The sequence below is a fragment of the Rhagoletis pomonella genome, unplaced genomic scaffold, assembly GCF_013731165.1.
Source record: "Rhagoletis pomonella isolate Grant_MI unplaced genomic scaffold, Rhpom_1.0 Rhpom_scaffold_00006, whole genome shotgun sequence".
NCBI classification, from domain to species: domain Eukaryota; kingdom Metazoa; phylum Arthropoda; class Insecta; order Diptera; family Tephritidae; genus Rhagoletis; species Rhagoletis pomonella.
Genome location: NW_023458560.1, coordinates 30,458,748 through 30,466,227, shown reverse-complemented (window position 1 = coordinate 30,466,227; position 7,480 = coordinate 30,458,748).

Below are 7,480 nucleotides of genomic sequence, written 5' to 3'. Positions count from 1 at the left end.
AGATGTAAGCGACATTTTTTTTTTTTTTAATATTTTAGACAATAAATAGGTCGCTTAGCCTAAAATACTGTCCTCTCAAGACTCCCGAGCAAATAATTGAGGGGAAAGTTTCAGATCCCTTGGTAATATTGGGGTCGAAACTGCTCTAGTTGGCCACATATATATGACAGAACTGCCGCGGAGAATAAGTCGGTGCCACCATATGCCTCAGCGTAGTTCTCTCTAATTTTTTCGTGATCGCAAACGATTTTCTAGAGGATATCCTCTATGATTTCATCCAAAGGTTGGTTGATTTAAGTGGATTGCCACCCTGGTCACAAACGATGTGTAAGTTTGCCATTTTTGTTTCATAACTCTACAGCCATTCGGCGACTTTAATAACTTTCGGTACGTCATACAGAGAGAGGCAGCTGTACTCTTAAATATTCTGCCGGAATGGTTTGCTGAGTATTTTTAGCCTCATCCTTGCAAGGGCTGGATATTCGCACATGAAATGTTCGACTGTCACTATTGAGGTATCTTCTTTGCTCAATCCTATAAGAGCTTTGGTTTGAAGTGGGTCGTAGGACACCTATATCTGCCGGGTAATCCTCGGCCGGTTCCACCTCTGCTTGGCCTTCGAGTGATAAATTTTGGTAATTTTCGCCTTTATCCGCTGCTTCACTTCCATAAATGTTCCTATATCCCGGGACCAAAATAAGGGCACTTTTGCATTGATCCTACAGAATTCCACTTGTTGTGATCTAACAGAGTTGGGAAAGAGTGCATGATTGACCACTTGCTTATCCAAGAAGATATTCACCTCCGGCTACAATTTCTTTAATTTATTTTACTGCCGCCCTAATTGCAAATGTTTCGGTCTGGAAAACGCTTGCATAGTCTGGTAGGTGAAAGGATAACTTTAGTTTATTCTGCTCAATGAAAAACCCTGCACCAAACCCGGATTCTATCTGTGACCGCACCGTAAATTTCTGGTGAACACAGGCCTTCGACAGGATAGTTAAGCATCTATGATTGATCAGTGCCCGAACGGTCTTTCCTTCCAGAGCCACAGGGTACGCAGTCCGATGGCTTTGGTAGCTGCTGAGTTTTCGATAGAGATATCTATGGTTAATAAGCCAAGAAGGACGTTGGAAATATCCATCGGTCAGGATATCATTGCACCTTTTATGCCAGCGGCTGCTAACCTTTGAGTAACGTTTAGTTTTTTAGCCACATAATCCTTAGTAAGGCCCGGCCACCTGAACAGCACCCCATATCAAAGCATAGGCCGGACTTTAGCTGTGTAAATCCAGTACACAATTCTTGTTTTCAAACCACATATGCATGTTTCCTTACATTCGTATGTGAAAGATCTGATAGAAGTGTGTGCTTGAGAAATAATACCAAAGTTGATAAATCTGGCTTTTGATCAGCTTTGTTACACAAGTTCTCCTACATATGTGCGGCGTCCGGGGAAAAAACAACCTACCATCGCATATCCACAGGCAAAAAATATTGTCGGTTTGTTTGCCAGATATACGTTTTTTTAGTGCACTTGCACAACATTCGCATTCGCAAAAGTTCCGCATTGATTATTGCGAATGAGAGAGCGAATACGAAAGAGAGCGAATTCGAATGTTATAATTAATGCGGAAGTTCCGCGGTAGCGAATGCGAATATTCGCAAAAACCCTAGTTGAGAGTATGATAAATTGGATGTTTGTTCCGATGTAAAGATCAAGTACCGAAATGGTATACGAACTGTGACCTCGCCGCAAATCCTAGTAAGACGAAACTTGTCCTGTTAATTAGGAGGCCTAAGATACTTCACGCGACTTTAATCTAAATTGGACAAACGGTTGTAGTTACCAAATATGTAGTCACTATTTTATATCTTTTTTGGTCGAAAAAAAATTGAGTACATGGCAATGTGCCTTATTTTAATAATTTTAAAAGTCCTTCTATTAATGCCAAAAAGTCTAAAAATCGCACGCCATATTAAATTTTATGTATATATTTTCGATAATTTAAAATGTTGATGAACAAAAAATAACAAACAAAATATCCGCTTTAAAAAGCTATAAATGTAAAGTAAAGCATGAAAAGCTGCGGACCGTTCTACCATTTTCGCTCATAAAAATATTTGCACTCTCATCAAACGCAACACCAATGCCTTTCTTACCACGCACCTACATACCTCTCTCCTCGGCGGTGGCACATAAAAATGAGTAAATTTCGATTTTTATTGATAGTAAAACAGTTTTATTGGAAATCAGCCATTAATGTGGTACGCAAATTTGGCTGCTGAGCATTTCAAATCTAGCTATCAGGTACTATACGTATTACCAATATGCAACTAAAGTACTCCCACTAAATTGTATTTTAAGTATAAAGAGAGTGCGGTTATCGAGAGGAAGAGAACCAACATATTTTCCACCGCCAAACGTCAACCTCCATATAGCCATCAGTGTTCAATTTGTTGAACTTTTATTACTCATAAAAATAAAATTTGTTTATTGATTTCGATGCGCTGCTATCGGCCATGTGGTATTGAGGCATTGAGGTTGCTGGATCTATTTTCTATTACGTACTAGCTAGTTTTGTTGTTTTTGCGTTTTAATGTGAATGATTTTATTATGTGAATGTATAATTTTAATATCATCAAATGAAATTTTCTGTTTTCCCTGTCATTAATTTTCTATGTCATGCGAAAAATGTAATAAATATATTTACATATGTGAATGTATAAATACATTTCATGTACCTTTCCCTCGTTTTGAATGGAATTTAATTATATGCAATTGGTAGCTAGAAAATTTTTTAAAAAATACACCGCACTACAAGTTTAATTTACTTCAAATTGTATAAAGTTATTAAGTTTAAAATTTAAATATGTTAAATGTTAGTAGAAAAATAAAGTTTTAAGGAGCTATCAAATGATATAAATACATATATATGTAAAGTCCCTTGAGGGGACACGACTAAACGCATAAATAGATATTTAGCTGACTTTTTTCTGAGTGTAAAGTTGCGGGAGTACTCAAACTAAAGTCGAATAAAGCTCTCCGAGTCCATCCCAAATTGTAGGCGACCGGTGTCTTCCTTTCAAATTTAGTTATTTTTTTAATATTATTAATTAACGCAACGCTGTAGCCGAAGAAGCACTACTTCGTAGATCCAAAAGCGGCGTCCCATAAAAATACAGAACCAGTTTTTTATAAACAGCGGTCGCGTGTATTTTTGCATTGAAAAAGCTCCTCATAAAATCCATTTGTCGTTGGGAGGCGGCACAAAACTGCAGATTCTTCCATTTGTGTTACATCAAGATATTAGTTAGTTAATTTTCTACCTAAAAGATCTTTTTTATCTCTTAAAATGAGTCCTTAACCCAATTTGGCCAAGATACCTTCGGCTTCCCTTATAAATCCTAAAAGGGCCTTGGCAGACGAATTTCTCTTGTCATATTGTCCGAAGCTTCATCAGCCTCGAGACAGAGCCGGCATTTCGAATCTGTGATCGCACCTATTCGGTTCAAGTGGAATGACAATTAGTTGTGACCGGTCAGATACCCAGAAAGTAGCCTGATATCATTTCTATTTGCTAGGACAATATCGTTTCTGTTCAAAGGGTAGCCGAAGAGCCTGACCTGTCTAAGGCCATCCACCGCTCCCCAGTACTTACTGCGTTCCAAGTATACCCACTCAGTAATTATAGCTCTCGAAGAGGACCAACTGAGACCACAGAATGATTCAGGTCCCGCAAAGGCAGTTAGCGACCCTTCTCGTGCCAACTCGTCAGCGATCTCGTTGCCTTCGATGCTAAAATGGCCTGGTATCAAGCACGGTGTTACAGCGTTTTTGGCTGCCAAAATTTGTAGCGTGTCAAAGCAGTCTCTAACCAGCTTGGATTTGATATTCTTGTTTGAAAGAGCCCGGAAGGCTGCTTGGCTATCAGAAAAGATAACTAGAAGTGCGCCATTTAAACCCTTTTTATGGTTAATTTATTTTAATATTGGGACTATTTCAGCCTGAAACACCGTGGGACATTTGCCCATGGTAATTGCAAGTTTGATGCTAGGTCCAAAGATACCTGCACCCGCTCTGGCCGCCATCCTTGAACTGTCTGTGTACCAGTGTAGAAATCAGAGATCAAGGTCAGAGAACCCATTTTCCCAATATTCGCGATGGCGGATTATCAGTTGGAATAATCTGACCTCCTTTGTCATGGAATCAGAGATTCCGCATATTTCCAACCCTGGTATCTTCCCAGGAATACCTGCATAAATATTCTTTGCGAATAAGCCATCCTTAGATAGTCGAAGTTGTAGACCCCTCGTGGCTGCTGTTTCCTGCATAAATATATGTAGAGGAGTCCATCCCAGGAGCGACTCTAGAGCCGCATTTGAAAACGTTCTTATAGATCCAGTGACGGATAGACATGCCAATCTTTGCAGTTTGTTAAGGCGAAGTATGGCAGTTTTTTGCATTGTCTTCTGCCACCATCCTATGGATGCATAAGACACAATCAGACGGATGATCATATGGTAGAGCCACTCTATCAGCCTTGAGCTCAAACCCCATTTCCTATCTAAAAGTCTTCTGCAGGCCCAAATGGCCCGTTTGAATTCAAAAACCGTTCTCTCAAGATGGGCATTCCAATTAAGTCTTGTATCTAGCGTTATCCCCCAGCATTGTCCCTCCAAGAGTGACCGAACCAAGATTTTGGTTTATACCTTGTTGTAAACGGTACCAGAACAGACTTCCGAGGATTTGTTCTGAGGCCCTCATTGGCACATCAGTTTGAGACCACGCGAAGAGCTGCGCATGTAACGTCAGAGAGAGTACTACCGAATTTTCCCGTAACTACAATTGCCAGGTCATCTGCGTATGCCACAATATCGTAACAACACTCATGTAGTCTGATTAAGAGGTCATCCACAATAAGCGACCAACGCAAGGGAGAAAGGACCCCTCCCTGTGGGCAGCCTCTCACGGCTAGATCCATAGGCAGTATTATCGAAAGCCCCCTCGATGTCCAAGAAGGCACTGTCGATCCTACTAACTAGATACTGTAGGGCCGAATCCGTTGATTTCCCTTTGAAATAAGAGAATTGTGTGTGGGAGTGAAAAGGTTAGGTCTCTCACTAGTATGGAGGTCTAATACCATATTCCCACGGCCTCCTGAATTACTTTCCCCCTCTAGGGAACCTGTGTTCCGAGGAGACAGGGGTCATCAGATCATGCTCCACCAAGGAACCTAGGAAATGCACTTGAATTAGGTGATTAGGAGTCTTCCTGTTATCGTTTGTGTTACATCAAGATGCACACCACAAATTCGAGGCACCAAAATATTATTGAAATGGGTGGGTAAGATTTTCGTAAGCCCAGCAGAAAATCTGTAATTGCTTCTCGTGGGTACAAATTAATTTCTGTTAATTAACCTGTTCAGGACTGTTTCGGACCATTTCGAGACTAGTTTGGGATCATTGCGGCACCTCATCAGGTACATTTGGGGGCTATTTGAAGGCCATTTTCGGAGTAGTTCTAGATTACGTCGGGACTAGCCATGAACTATTTCGAAAATTTTTCGGGTCTTCAATAGAGTGGAAAAGTTGTTCCTCCATAATTTAAGTACGTTCTGGACATCAGTCACTAAAGGGGAAATGCGTTATTCCATGTATGCCCTTTATTTGTTCTTCTTCTTCTTCTTATTTGGCGCTGTAACCGCCTAAGCGATTTTGGCCGAGTCCAAAACAGCACGCCAGTCATTTCTCTTCTGTGCTAACTGACGCCAATTGAAAATGCCAAGTGAAGCCAAGTCCTTCTCCACCTGGTCTTTCCAACGCAGAGGAGGCCTTCCTCTTCCTCTGTTCCCAGCATCGCGGCCCGCGTTGAATATTTTCAGAGCAGGAGCGTTTCTGTCCATCCGAACGACATGGCCAAGCCAGCGGAGCCGCTGAATTTTAATGCGCTGCACTATGTCTATATCGTTGTAAAGCTCATACAGCTCATCGTTAAATCGTCTGCGATATTCGCCATCACCAACGCGTAAAGGTCCGTAAATCTTTCGCAGAATCTTTCTCTCGAAAACTCCAAGAGCCGCCTCATCAGATGCTTTCATTGTCCATGCTTCCGCGCCATACACCAGCACAGGCATGATGAGTGACTTATAGAGTGTGATCTTTGTACGACGAGAGAGGACTTTACTTCTCAATTGCCTACTCAGCCCAAAGTAGCACTTGTTGGCAAGAGTGATTCTCCGTTGGATTTCAAGGCTGACATTATTATTGGTGTTAATGCTGGTTCCCAAATAAACGAAGTCGTCTACTTTTTCAAACTTGTAACTGTCAACAGTGACGTGGGTGCCAAGACGCGTATGCTCTGACTGTTTGTGTGCTGACAGGAGATACTTCGTTTTGTCCTCGTTCACCACCAGACCCATTCGCTTTGCTTCTCTATCCAATCCCGAGAAGGCAGAACAGACGTAGCCCTTGTTTTTACCGATAATATCGATGTCGTCGGCATACGCCAGCAATTGTACGCTCTTATAAAGTATTGTGCCTGAGCGGTTCAGTTCTGCGGCTCTTATTATCTTCTCCAACATAAGATTAAAGAAATCACACGAAAGGGGGTCCCCTTGTCTGAAACCTCGTTTGGTATCAAACGGCTCGGAGAGGTCCTTCCCTATTCTGACGGAGCTGGTGGTATTGCTCAACGTCATTTTACACAGCCGTATTAGTTTCGCGGGGATACCAAATTCAGACATCGCGGCATAAAGGCAACTTCTCTTCGTGCTGTCGAAAGCGGCTTTGAAATCGACAAATAGATGGTGTGTGTCGATCCTATTCTCGCGGGTCTTTTCCAAGATTTGGCGTATTGTGAATACCTGATCGATGGTGGATTTTCCAGGCCTAAAGCCACACTGATAAGGTCCAATCAGCTCGTTGACGGTGGGCTTCAGTCTTTCGCACAATACGCTCGATAAGACCTTGTAACCTATGCTTAGAAGGCTAATTCCGCGGTAGTTGGCGCGTATGGCGGGGTAACCTTTCTTGTGGATTGGGCAGAGCACACTTAAATTCTAGTCGTCGGGCATGCATTCATCTGACCATATTCTGCATACGAGCTGATGCATGCACCTAATCAGCTCCTCGCCGCCGTACTTGAATAGCTCGGCTGGCAGGCCGTCAGCTCCAGCAGCTTTGTTGTTTTTCAGCCGCGTAATCGCTATACGTACCTCGTCATAGTCAGGCGGTGGGACAGCTACTCCATCATCATCGACTGGGGACTCGGGTTCGTCTTCCTCACTACTTTCAGCGCTGCTACCATTCAGTAGGTTATAAAAGTGTTCCCTCCACAATTTAAGTATATTCTGGACATCGGTCACTAGGTCGCCATTGTTGTTCTTACAGGAGTTCGCCCCGGTCTTGAAACCTTCCGTAAGTCGCCTAACCCTCTGGTAAAATTTTCGGGCGTTCTTCCTGTCGGCCAGCATCTCAA